The 13,176-nt window shown below is 38.3% G+C and overlaps 1 protein-coding gene across 5 annotated transcripts in view; it reads right to left on the bottom strand.

Moving 5' to 3' along the window:
• Window positions 1-13,176, bottom strand: part of Flrt2 (fibronectin leucine rich transmembrane protein 2) — a 95,746-nt gene that overhangs the window by 68,578 nt on the left and 13,992 nt on the right. Inside the window, exon 2 of one of the 5 annotated variants that reach the window (XM_029569872.1) lies at window positions 329-495. The exons of the other annotated variants lie outside the window; for them this stretch is intronic. The gene's annotated coding sequence lies outside the window, so the exon portion shown is untranslated. The remainder of the gene's footprint in view (window positions 1-328; window positions 496-13,176) is intronic. 5 annotated transcript variants of the gene reach the window in all.

Here is a 13,176-nt window from a genome sequence, read left to right as displayed (position 1 = left end):
TCTCTCTCTCTCTCTGTGTGTGTGTGTGTGTGTGTGTGTGTGTGTATCTGTCTGTCTGTGTGAATGTACATGCTCCTGTGTGTCAACACCATGTAGAGATCAAAGGACAGCCTCAGGTATCAGTCCTCACTTTGCCGCTGATTTGAGACAAGATTGCTTGTGGTTCACCATGGTGTGTGTTATGAGCTCCCAAGGATTCCCCTGTCTCCACCTCCGATCTCCCATCAGGAGTACTGTGATTAAAGACATGTTCTGGTCTGACAGTTTGCATGGGTTATAAGGATGCAAGCCTCAGCCCTCACGCTTGTGAGGCAGAAGTTTTACTCACTGAACCATCTCCCCATGTGCTGTTAATGCTTCTTTTTTCTCTTATTCTTGAGTATTGCTGGTTTTCTAGCTGCCTTTCTTCCACTTTTCCTCTTTCCTCGTCAGATGTATTTCAGTATTGCAATGGAACTACTCCAGACTAGCATGTACAAGTTCCTGGGTTCAATCCTGAAGCACCAACAAATAATAATGATGAATAAAATAAACTAAATTTTAATGGGTTTCCACATTAAGTATTCCTTTCTCTCCCAGTAATGACAGCTTTTACACAAAGAATTAAACTCAATTTAAAATTACATACTCGATCTCTAAGGACCAAAATTACATTATCAAAGTGATGCCTGTTTCCATTAGGCAGGCCCTATTAGATGATGCTATAGATCTTTAATCCATATCGGTGCATTCTGCAGGGTGCGATGTATACCCAGGAGGTGAGGGCATGTGATACAAACATGTGGCAAATGCAGCCACCAACTGCAAAACAGCCCTAACACTGCAAGACAGCAAACTACCATATTCAGTCACAGAGATAGGAACCTTAGAAATGTACTGTATAGCCTTCATGTTGTAATGGCACAGAAGTGCTCCTTCGCCTGGATAAATTCATTGAAATTCAAACCAAGAGCCCTTTGTGTTTACATTTAGAAAGGAATTACTAAGGAGAAGTAAACATTGCTTCGAGTAGGTTAAAGGTTATACTAATATTCATAATAATTGTTTGGGTCAGTGAATTCAAATTTTCAAATAAAGTAAAAATAACACAACTGAGGAAGCATCTTCTTTCCTATCTGATAAGCTGAATTTACAGTCAGGTTTCAGTGTAACAAAGGAATGGATGATTCTAAACAGGTATGCCAGCCACATTGAAGTCACCAGCTAGGACCTGAAAGTCAGCTGTACTCCAACTGTGCTCTTCACAAACCAATGAAAACACTGTGCAGCCCTGACCATATGCTGGAGCATATACATAGAGTTAAGGACATCGCAGACTGTGCCAGCTCCCTGATGGATGTGGACTTCTTGCAAGATGGCAGTGTGTTGAATCTCTCAGAAGACCACTGAGCTAGCACTTAGACTTTCTGGCATTTTTGAGCTTCAATAAATACTTGATGATTGCAGCCTTAAGCCTGAATCTTTTCTTTACTTAAACATGTATGGAACCCTGTAGAGTTTCATAAAGCCCTCTACTAAGTTAAGCTCTTAAAAAAGAATAAAATACTGCCCCCCCCTTTCTTCTCCCTGAGAATGAAAAGGGAGGCATTGCTTTGTGTTTCAGATAAGAATTTCTTTTCAATTTAAATCCTTAAAAATCACATTTAAGAAGTATCTCCCCTACCCTGTAAGCTCATGAACACAGAATATATTGTTTCTTTAGGCAGAGTTGAGTTTAAGTGTCTCTTGAAATGCACTAGTTAATTCTATTTCTTTAATAGGCCTCACAAAATATCATTCTAAGAAATTAAAGCATAAAATAAAAATAAAAGCAATGCATAATGACTTATTAGAGGTAAATTTCAATCTTTTGTCCTTACTTCCAGTACTACGATCTTTCCCTTTTCCCTTCTTTATCCAACTCCTGTGTACCACAGATATTGGCTGAATCCTTACCACAGACCCAACCACTGATAGCATCTGGATAGAACAGTATGAACTTCATATCTGCAGTCCCCAAGTGTTTGAACAAGGGCAAATGGCATTCAGTGATAGCAGCGTCATAAGGAAAGAGGGGTGAGGAAGGAGAGAGGGAAAAAGAAATGGAGGGAAGATGGTAGGAAGACAGAAAGAGGGGAACGAGAATACACGTTTCTTAGTCAATAATCCTTCAGGATTGCACTACTCACTGAATCCTCTGGTCTGTCTGAATATTGCAAGGAAAAGTCGGGTGTATATTGCACAACTCTGACTAATGCTGATAGCCATACTATCTAACCTAAATCAGAAAGACAAGAGTCCATAGGTGAGAGCCAGCTGCTCTTTAGAAACTTTTATTCAATGTATCTGCTTTGCATGAGCATCTTTAATTCAGAAAATTCCCATGATTGAAATTCAGGGTACAATTTAGTTGCCAAGCACTGCTTGAAAAGAGACCGCAGCTGCTATTGTCTTTAAAACTAGGTCCTAGATATGAGCCTGTAAATTTTCAGTGATTCAGTACAATGGCAGACACATTTAAATGGATGAGCGTTCAGTGTCATTAGGTTCAGCAGCTTAGGAATCTTTGGATTTCAGGAGTAGCTCCCTCACATCAAAGATACAACATTCAGTCCTCCAATCCTTCCAGAACCCCAGCAATTGCCAAACCTTTCCTGTCTTCACCTGGAAACACAGTGCTTCACCAAATCAACACTATCATCATCAATTGCTGAGCGCCTATAAAAACTTCTTTTCTCTTTGAGAAGACCTGTGAGGCATGCTAAGATTAGTCAAAATGACTGCCTTTAGGGAATTTTATTGAGCCTGATTTAGTCTTTTGGGTAGATAACAAAGGAACATATTAATTCCAAAATGTCTCTGAAAACGCCTGTGATAATTATCTCAACTTTTTTTAAAGAAGCCATGTTGGAAATCTTGGTGATATTTACTAAGCTCTTACCTGCACCAGGTACTTTGCTAAAGGCTCCCTGTAGATTACCTCACTTAATCTTTGGGTCAAATCATTAAAATGTTTTTAATCAATGTTACTGACATTGAACAAATTAGAAAATTTAGACATATATAGGTTAGGTAGCTTGTCAATGTGACAGAGCTGAGAAGTGGTAATGACAGGTACAAATCAAAGCAGAGTAAATCAGGAACCATGTCTTTAACCACCAATGTTGGTGACTTAGATTCTGAAAATCAGGAGCCTGGTCTTGACAGATAAAGAAATCGAAGCTCAAGGTTAAGTTACTTCACAGAACTCACCAAGATTGTTTTTTTTTTTTTTTTTTAGAGGCAGCATAAAAATTAAAATTCAGTGCTCCTTTCTAGAATCATATTGATCTGTTGAGAATCCCATACTACCTATGCATCTCAATTCATGGCATCAGTTGTTGATGTAAAGCTTACTAGCACACAGCTACACAAAAGAGAAAGAGGCATCACTTCAGTACTTCATGCCCCACTCGGGGATATGTAAATAAAAGTAATTATACGTGTTGTAGCTACTACAGGCAATAAGAACGTAAGATGATATGAGCAAAATGGAACCTTTAATAAAAGAAACATGAATTGCAAAAGCACAAAGGATTATGAGAAATAGTTCCTACCATCAAGTCTCTCACTGAACCAGTATATATTCATACTTTCTCACTGCTAATAATTGAATTAAATCTTCAGCTATCTCTTTAGGGTACTTTCAATCCTAAGAAAAATATATCTTTACAGCATTTGAGCACAGAACCCCTCATATGTATCCATTGATTAAAGGAATGTCTTTATCAGCAAATTCATTCAAGAACTAAGGTAAATCATTGCATTTTGTCTCCCCTCCCTTGAAGCCTCCCATATCCCTTGGCCCTTTGTTTCCTAACTTCTCTGAAATTTCTAGTTGAAACACGGATGTCTAAAATGTAATGGTATAAAAAGAGAAAGGGGAAAAATAGGGTATGAAGAGTTCACTGGGGTGGGGCATGGGAGGTCAGGAGAGGGGGATTATGGGGAGGGAATACTAACAGTAAAGTGATTTAGAAAAAGCCATGTGAAAACTTATCACTGTAGAAAATTCTTAAAATATTTTCATATACAATAAAAAACAAGAGAAAAGGAGTTATCTTACAATAGGGAGCATTCTTCCTATTAGACACCATAGGCTATCAAAGTAAAAACCCAATACCAGGGGTAGGTTCTTCTTCTGAAGCTATTCACCAGGGATCCCATAGCTGCTCAAACAATACTTGCCATTGTCCCTGATCTTTGTTACCCACCAAAACTTGACAGTAAAACCCTATTACTTAAGATATTACATATATGACCATAGAAAAAAACAAGGAGAAATCAAGCTGGTACTGATGTCAAAGCCTCATCTCTACTAGTTAGCTTTCATATTAATGGAAGTTACTAAGCATGTTAGTATAATAGAAAAATAATCAGTAACCATATCAAGCTGTGAATCCTGTGTACATCTACCACAACTTGCCTGGAAAGTTATGCTCACTGGTGCAATAGTGGCACAAATATTAGGAGAGTAATCAACCACTTTTTATTTGGATTTAAGGTCTGCTTCATAAGATGGAATCCATTCCTGACACTGACATCGGGCCTAGGAACTTGTGACTAGACAGGTCATAAGTCATAAGGGAAAGCCTAATACTATTATTCTGCTAAGTAGATATAGTATTAAAGTGACTTCTAGTGACTTATTGTTACATCCACAGCTTAATGCATTTCTCAACTCTGACCAGAGATGCTTCCTTATGCAGAAGATGGTGAATAACACAGAAACCCACAACTGGTCAGTGTGCAGAAAATAAGAGACTGCAGACTGCTTATCCCCGAGTTGGATTCCTATATCAAACGTCTGTCTCCAATGGCTCAGGGATCATTGGGGAAGAGGTAGCAGAAAGACTGTAAGGCCAGAGGTGGTGGATGTCCACAAGGAAACAGAGTTTACTAGACAAATGGTCAGTTACTCACATGAACTCACAGCAACTCATAAGTGCATGTAGGCTCGAGCCAGACAAAATCCATATACAGATGTGGGGAAGTAGGTAAGAAACCCCAAGCAGCCCTGAGGAGGTACTGACAAACAATGGTTGCAGAGAATGGGAGAGTCAGTCTCTGCTAAGGGTGAGACTCTTGATAGGTAAATCATGCTCCAGGGGATGGATCCTCACTGAAGGACATTTGAGTATACAAATAAGACTCTACAGGCCTTTATATGTGTATATAACAGAGTACATGGAATTACTTGTGGGTAGTAAGGAAGATGCAGTTAGGAAAGAGGATCTAAACATGATCAAAATAAATTTTATGAAATTCTCAGAAATTCAATAAAAGGGAAGGAGGCAGGACTAAGATAGCAGTAGTGAACAGCCAAACATGTATAATACCAACAACATACTGTTATTCTAACACGAAGAATACTTTGCTTAGTTCATTTTATCTAATTTTGCAAGAACTATATGAAGTATCTATGTCTTCATTGTGCGTAACTTAGATAAAATTAATATTTTGCGTAAAGAAGATTCAAGGTAAAGCAGAAATATATCTAGAATTCAAATCATGTTCATCCAATTCAAACACTGGTTTAAGAGTCCATCTACTTAGAGTCATGTTTCAATGTGTCAAGGGTCACAGTCCCCACAGTTTCCATCAAATAAGACACATGAAAGTCACCCTGGAGATTACGGTTATCACATGGGCTTTCAGGAGTTAACATTTTGAAAGTAATTGTTTCACTTAAAAAAAATCTCAATTACTGTCCCTTAGAGAAGGGTAAGAGCTACTATACAAAGCAAAGACCACATTAGAGGATTTTTTTAAAAACATATAACATACCTGGGCTTCTATCAAGTTTCTCTCCACCCACCCATCCCTCATTTTCTAATCTTATTCCTTATGTTACTTCAACTGTGATAAAATGGTTCCATTCATTACCTTTCATCCACTTTTGCAAGTTTTTAATTGGAAAGAGAACAGAATTTGAAAATAAGATACCTTCATTTTTGTGTTAGTTCTGATAAAATCTTGTAATCAATGTTGTATTCAAACTACTAGTTAAATGAAACTAGGAATTTATCATTACTTTTCATTATTTAGATATCTCTTACATACAGTGAAGACTTTTTCTGAATAACAATATATTCTGAGAACTTCCTTGCTATATTTTTCACAGAAATTCCACTAATAGTTTAGCAATATGTATTCATAGATGAGGAGAGGATGATGATGTTTGGATATTTGTCATAAGAAGACCAAATTGACTCTAAATCATCTAGATGAGCATTCTTGTTATTAAAATCACTGAGTCAGGAATTACTAGATTTTTTCCATGAAACTTCTTCCAGATCTCCAAAGTGTATTAACGAAGAGAGTAATTCTTCCACACAAAAAAATATTATTAAACATAAGCTCTAACACCCATTTACTCTAGGTAACAAAGTATATTCCATAAATCTTTTTATTGCTGTCTTAGCATTGAGCTTCCAGATTGTGGAGAAACTAAAGTCCAGGTAAAAAAATGAAGAAACATGGATTAATTCTGTCTAAACACCACAAAAGAAGAAGAAAAAAAGGCTGGAGATAGTTTTTCATGTCTACAGGGTACATATACAAATCATATAATTTTAGGTATTAATATTATGCAACAAAGGGAAAACACTCATTAGTTGATTATAATGACACTGATCCTTCACAGTGCACAAAACGAAATGCATCCCATATCACAACTCATTTTCCAATGTGATCTGAAGGGAACTTATTCGCCCGATTTTCCTTTTGCCTTTCTCTTTTGCCTCCCTCTTTGCTGTAGCTCTGGGTTTTTTTCACCTATTTGTTTTCTAATAGACTCTCCCTAGGGTCCTCTAAGAGTACACGTTCATCCTTAGAAGCTCTTACTAGAGAATTCTACCTGGTGGAAACGTTTGCAGCATTGTCTCATCTATAGTGACAAGCTGAAATTTCGTAGAAAAAATTTTCTCCTGTTGATAGACCAGTTTCCTCTATAGGCAGTTATTTTGAAGACTACTTTGTGTAATTCCCTTCTAACAATCTTTCCTAACCACTGTCTATGAGGAGATGATATTGTTGGAAAGATTCCTCTTTTTTTCTCAGAAAGATAATTGATTTTATGAGTTTTTCAGTAGCTAGTCCTCACTGAAACTGAGAATTAACTACAGAGATTCTGACCTTCCTCTAAAGCCCACAAGTAAATACTGCTATGGAGAAATTAGGCAGATGCATTGTGACCAGAAAGAGATACTCTGGGGGAATCAACAACAGTCTTGTATAGCTTCACCTGCTAAGGAAAAAACACCTGCGCATAAGCCACAACACTCAGTGTGTCAAGTAGGAGGCCAAAGGAGAAAGGCCTTAATGCCTCCTGGTCCATGATATGTGTCACATATCACACAAGCTGTCAGTCAAAATATCCCTAAGAGTATTATTCACTCTATAATTGAAAACTGAGAAAGCAGATCCAAAGGCACAGAAACAGGCTAACAAGATGAGACAACACCAATATTCAAATTTAGTCTCACTAAATCAAAAATCACTGACTTTCTCCTTCCCACCCTGTGCAAGGCTCCCATTCAGTACATAAGAGAAACAAATCATGATCAAAAGTACGTGATTATTGTATTTTTCAAAACATCCAGACATCGTCAAGGATTCCAGCAATCTGGAGTCTGGTTTCACCAGATCAGAAGCATCTCTTTCACAATAAACTACCAATTACTAATCTTGGCTATCAAGTCTTTGATTGTAAGAGTCCATTTCAACATAATCAAGTTCTAATGCCTCCGATTATTCCTATTTGCTTTTTCCTAGAGGCCTGGAAAGAGCACAGGTTTCACAAATATAAACAGAGGGTTCATGATGCTATTGGAATGTTCTACCTTCCTATTTTCAAATGAGAGACTGCACTGCTTCGAAAAAGTATTCCAAGAAGATAACAAAGGGGGCTTTTCTTCTATTACATCATTAAGACTCCTTTACATCAGAGTTATTTGTACAATGTAAATATAATATACCCTTGTAGCCCCAGTTGTCCTGGAACTCACTATGTAGACCAGGCTGGCCTTGAACTAACAAAGATCTGCCTGCCTCTGCCTCCCAAGTGCTGGGGTTAAAGGCATGCACCACCACGCCTGGCTAATATACTCTGTTTTTAAAACCCTATGGGAGCAAGTATACGAAAGGAAGGACACGGCCTGTGTAGGACATAAGTTTCATGGAGGTAGATTAGAGCCAAACACCTGAGTTCATCTCAGAGCCTCATTTTGATACATAGCTTTTGCTTTAAGTGAGTTCACAGTCAGATAGAAACAGTATTTAGAAACACTTTATACCTTCATTGAGACTACCAGAAACATAAAGAGGGGAATATCTGAAATTTAGTTCAAAAGTGTGGATGAATAACTGTCCTTGAAAAATTAGGGAAGATTTCAGAAGGGTTTGCATTTCAGAACCAGGAGATCAGATTCTACAAGTAATGTAGAGTTTCAGACCCCGGAGATCGGATGATACAATGGGGAGGAACATTATCAGGAGGAATGGGAGTCATGTCACCTAACTGGCATTCAAGTCCCGGGAGGGAAGGAGAGAAGAAAGAAAGGTACAGGTGTGCTTCATTACACTGGCTACAGCTGCCATTCCCAAAAAAGGACACAAAGGAAAGAATTTCCTAAAATGCATGAAACTAATGATAGAATACTTGAAGGTGAATGAAGAGGAATAAAGGTGACTCAAAGTTGGCTAGCCATGGTAGAACACACCTGTAAGTCTGGCAGTCAGCAGGCTAAGAAAGTTGGATCAAGAGACAAACCAGGGCTATGCAATGAGACCAACCTCACAAAGATAGACAACAAAACCAGATGCCTCCAAGTAGTGGCTGTAGGTAGACAGCATGTCTTGTTTCCAAAAGACCTGTGAATTAAGCATGAGTAGAACTATTCCAAGAATGACCAGCTCAATCTACAGCAAAGTGACCCTGAAATCCAGAGACCCTGAGTGAGTTCAACACTCATGATAGGAAGGAAGGAGACTCCATGACCTGGATTAACCTGCACATGGTCCAGAGGAAATACCTATCTATTTCTGGGAGAATCAACATTGGGAAGGTTCAGTTTTTCTTTCATAGGGTCTGATAGTTTCTCATTACAATAATTAAGGCAACAAATCTTCAGATTCCACCCAATATACCTTTCCAGATAAGAAGTACTAAAACATTTACCAGAGAGCCCAAAAAGAGCTGGTGTTTCCAAGGAGCCACGGAGCTGGCTGGCTGTAATGCCACTCTCCCAATTTTCCCTCACCTAGGTACTCTATTCTGTTACAAATGGTCCATCCGTGAGCTCATCTAGGTTGACCCAGGTCAGAAATAATCCACAGTGGCCTCATGACTCATGGCAACTAATGGGGTACTTTGAAAACTGTACACACAAACAACAGAAATCAAAATCTAGTGCCTTAAGGGAAATGAAAGGATGAAAAAAATAGACCATTTAATTTCATCAGGATTAGAAGTATTTGCTTGTAAATGTGATGAGCAAATACTAGGAGGGTATCAATTATAAAAAATACAACTGTTAGAGGAATGCACTGGCAGAAAGTCAAAAGGGGAGGGGCTGTCAAAACCCCATTTCAGCAAGGTGATGATATGAAAGTTGATACTTTGAGTTGCTCAAGTCATGAACATGGAGCAGGTCTTTCCAGCTCATCTATGGGCCATTTTTCACCCAATAATTTCTACCGCACGAGCAATTACGTAGATTTAGAGAAGGAGCGGACCTGATCCATTTATACCGCAGTCAATTCTCCATTGCTCTGAGCTCTCTCAGGCTCTACCATTTATTCTGTTATCTGCCTTCTGGTAACTTCATTGCCCATTATCACCTCCACAGGGAAAAGAGGCGAATCTCAAATCAATGCATTTAACTATTTATTAGCAGTTCTGGTAAAAGGGAAGGGAAAAAGAATAGAGAGTATTCTCTACAACTGATGTAGTCTTCCATCTCTAGCTTTTATTTTTGGACTTGAATTTGTGTCAGAAAAAAATTGCAAAAAGCTGTAATGCTTTATTTCCAAATTAGTGACTCTTTCACTATTTCCATTTTACTGAAATATATTGTAAAGAATCCTTTTCACTCAAAAAATGGCAAAGATGGGCTGGAGACATGGCTCAGTGGTTAACAGCACTGGCTGCTTTTGCAGAGGACTCAAGTTCAGTTCTCAGGACCCACATGGCAACTAACAATCTTCCATTAACTTCAGTCCCAAGGGATCTGACGCCCTCTCCTGGTCTCTGAAGGCACTGTACACATGTGGCGTACTTATATACATATAGACAAAACACTCATACACATAAAATAAAAATAAAATTTTTAAAAATAAAAGTGGCAAAGACTACATCATAATCTCTTGTGTGCTTCTGTTCTATAAACAAAGCTATTAATATTGCTAAATCAAATGAGGAACCAAAGGAACTCTTTCAGTTCCCCTATGGGCAAAACGAAAGTTTTAGCTATATTAATTACCAGAACCTATTTTATATAGAGGTTTTTCTGAAGATTTAAATGTGGTAACATGTATGAATTGAATAAGCAGCAATCTAAAGGAGAAATCATGGCTCACAACATATTACTAACGTTTATCAGTATTGTTATTGATTCTCTAAATGAGAATGTACACAGTTCAAGACTCAGGAGGGGGCGCTGTTTCATAGCATTGCAGAAAAAAATCTGAGGTTGTGTCAATCCCTGATGTGAAACACTTTAACTTACAAAAAATAAAATCATCTCAGGAGTGAGTCTCTGTTCCATGAGAATGGAGAATATGGACAACTTAGGGGAAACGTTGTTCGAGGTCCACATTCTGATGCATATTAAAATATACGCCAGCCTTTTCCCCTCTTTTCAGTCTCTGAGATTTTTTTTTTTTCTTTAAAACAGGTGTATACAACACACATCACCTTCCTGCAAGTTATCTCTGCCCACCAATTTACAATCTACCATGAAATCATCAAGTACTATTAGAATTGTCATTTGGCCAACAACAAAACTCTAAAATCTGCCTTCTGCTGTCATCATAGTTATCTGGGAAGTCGCATTATGCCATCCATACTTAGAACATTTTGGGACCTTCATGTACCCTTTGCTACACTCAAAATGCAAATCAAAATCTTTTTTTAAAAAAAGATCCTGCTTTGTAGAGAAAAAGTGGCAAAGAAATTGATTTATAGTCTTCTTTTGTCCTTCCTGGAAAGCTCTGGTGCCACAGGAAAGAATTTGCCTAGGATAAAGTATATAAAATAAAAACACAGAAAAAAGAGAGCAAAGTCAAATGCACACATTTAGGAAGGTTGGTCTCTGCTTTGTTCTCTTTAATTCTGCCAGACAGATCCATAAAGTTGATGCAGTGAGTTAATTTTTTTATACCATGCAAAAAATATCCAACTGTATGAACTGTGTGAACTGACAGTTTCACTCGATGCCAGGAAAGATATATCATGAAGCCAAATTATTTCTTTGAACAGATATATGCTGTGTGGCATCTGAATTACCTCATGTGTGGGCTGGAGAGTTTGATGATGATCAGGGTTTCATTAACCAACAGGCTTTTGCCTGTAAAACCTGCTTAGAACAAGGTCAAAAGGTGGGGGCTGTATTTCGTTCCATTGAGGAACTGACCTATGGGAATGGAAAGGTACTTCTGACAAATAGGGCCTCTCTTCTGCACTATGAAGATCCTGTCCTCCACAATCAGCCAGTGCAAACACAGCTGAAGTAGCTCTACTAAATGCATGTTAAACCTGGTACATCAGAAATTTTCACTGTGCTAGGGAGACAGAATAAATAAACCAAAGATCTCAAAGATATGGAGTCTAGAGGGAGACGCAGACATGTAAACAGACACATTATAACAAAACATGAACCTACAGACAACAGAAGGTTTAAGTAGAATGTTGAAGCCCAGAGGAAAAATGTGCTTTATTCTGACTAGGAGAGAAGCTGCCATCCCAGTTCATCTTGCTAGAAGAATTGGTGGTTAATGTCCTATGTAAAGAATAAACACCATGGGCAAGAGTGAGCTTTTGACAGACCACTGGTATTTAAGTTCATGGAATGGATGCTTGAGAACAACGACTTGGAAATTGTCTGAGATCTAAATGGTCATGGATCTTATAAGATAGAGTAACACATCTGGAAAAACTTTGTCTAGAAGAACAGAGCACCCAAGAGGTAGATGAATGAACAATATGAGGTGATTAGGCAATTTTATTTATATGTTTTAGGAGATCAGCTCTCTGTTTGGTTGGAGTATTTGTTTTGCTCTTTTGAGAAGGGGCTCCCTGTAGCCCAGGCTAGCCTGAAACTCACTATATAGACCAGGCTGGCCTCCATCTCTGAAAGATCTGCCCGCTTCTACCTCCTGAGTGCTGGGATTAAAGGTGTGCACCATCACATGAGGCTCTAGGATGTTAATTCTGGGAATAGCAAAAACAGTATGAGAGTTCTGGGGGTTACTGATGGTAGGGAGACAACACAGAAGCCTACAGCTATCAACAGTGAAGTCAACCCTGATAACTGAAGAGTAAAAGTGAAACTTACTGATCTCTGGACCAGAAAAGAAAATCTACAAGTTCATCAATAAGTTCCAGTCCTGGAGCTTTAGAGAATTTTTATTCCTAGTTCCCACTGAAATTGTAATAAGGCAAAATTTCCAGTGCCAGAGACCAAGAACTTATGTATTAACCCAGTTTATTCAGCTAATTTAACTACAGATTAGCATATCACTATTTTGTGAGCCGGGAAGAAGACATGCTTGAACATGTATCCCAAATTCCTGGCACAAAACCCAGTGTCGCCTGGCACATGATAAGCACTCAGGCTTTGGCCAGTCCTTAGTGGCAAGCTCCTCACGCCAGCGGACGTCTGCCTGGCATTCCGTGAAGTCTGAGGCTATTAGACTGAAGTTTTAAATTCCATTGCTGTCAGCACTACTGAACTTGTTCCTTACCTATTGGAGCAAAAAAAAATATTTTTTTAAAACCATTTCCCAAAGAATTTTAATCTCTCTTACATTTTCTAAAGTAGCAAAACAAAGTCCTATTGTTTTATGTTGAGTTGAGTGTTGGTTCAGAAGTTTCTTACTTAGATGCTAACAGCTTATAAAGTGTGCTTCCATGCCTGCTACTCACTGCTCCAATTT

This window comes from Nannospalax galili, unplaced genomic scaffold, assembly GCF_000622305.1.
Source record: "Nannospalax galili isolate Female #2095 unplaced genomic scaffold, S.galili_v1.0 scaffold402, whole genome shotgun sequence".
NCBI lineage: Eukaryota > Metazoa > Chordata > Mammalia > Rodentia > Spalacidae > Nannospalax > Nannospalax galili.
This window is presented reverse-complemented; position numbering and strand designations above follow the sequence as displayed.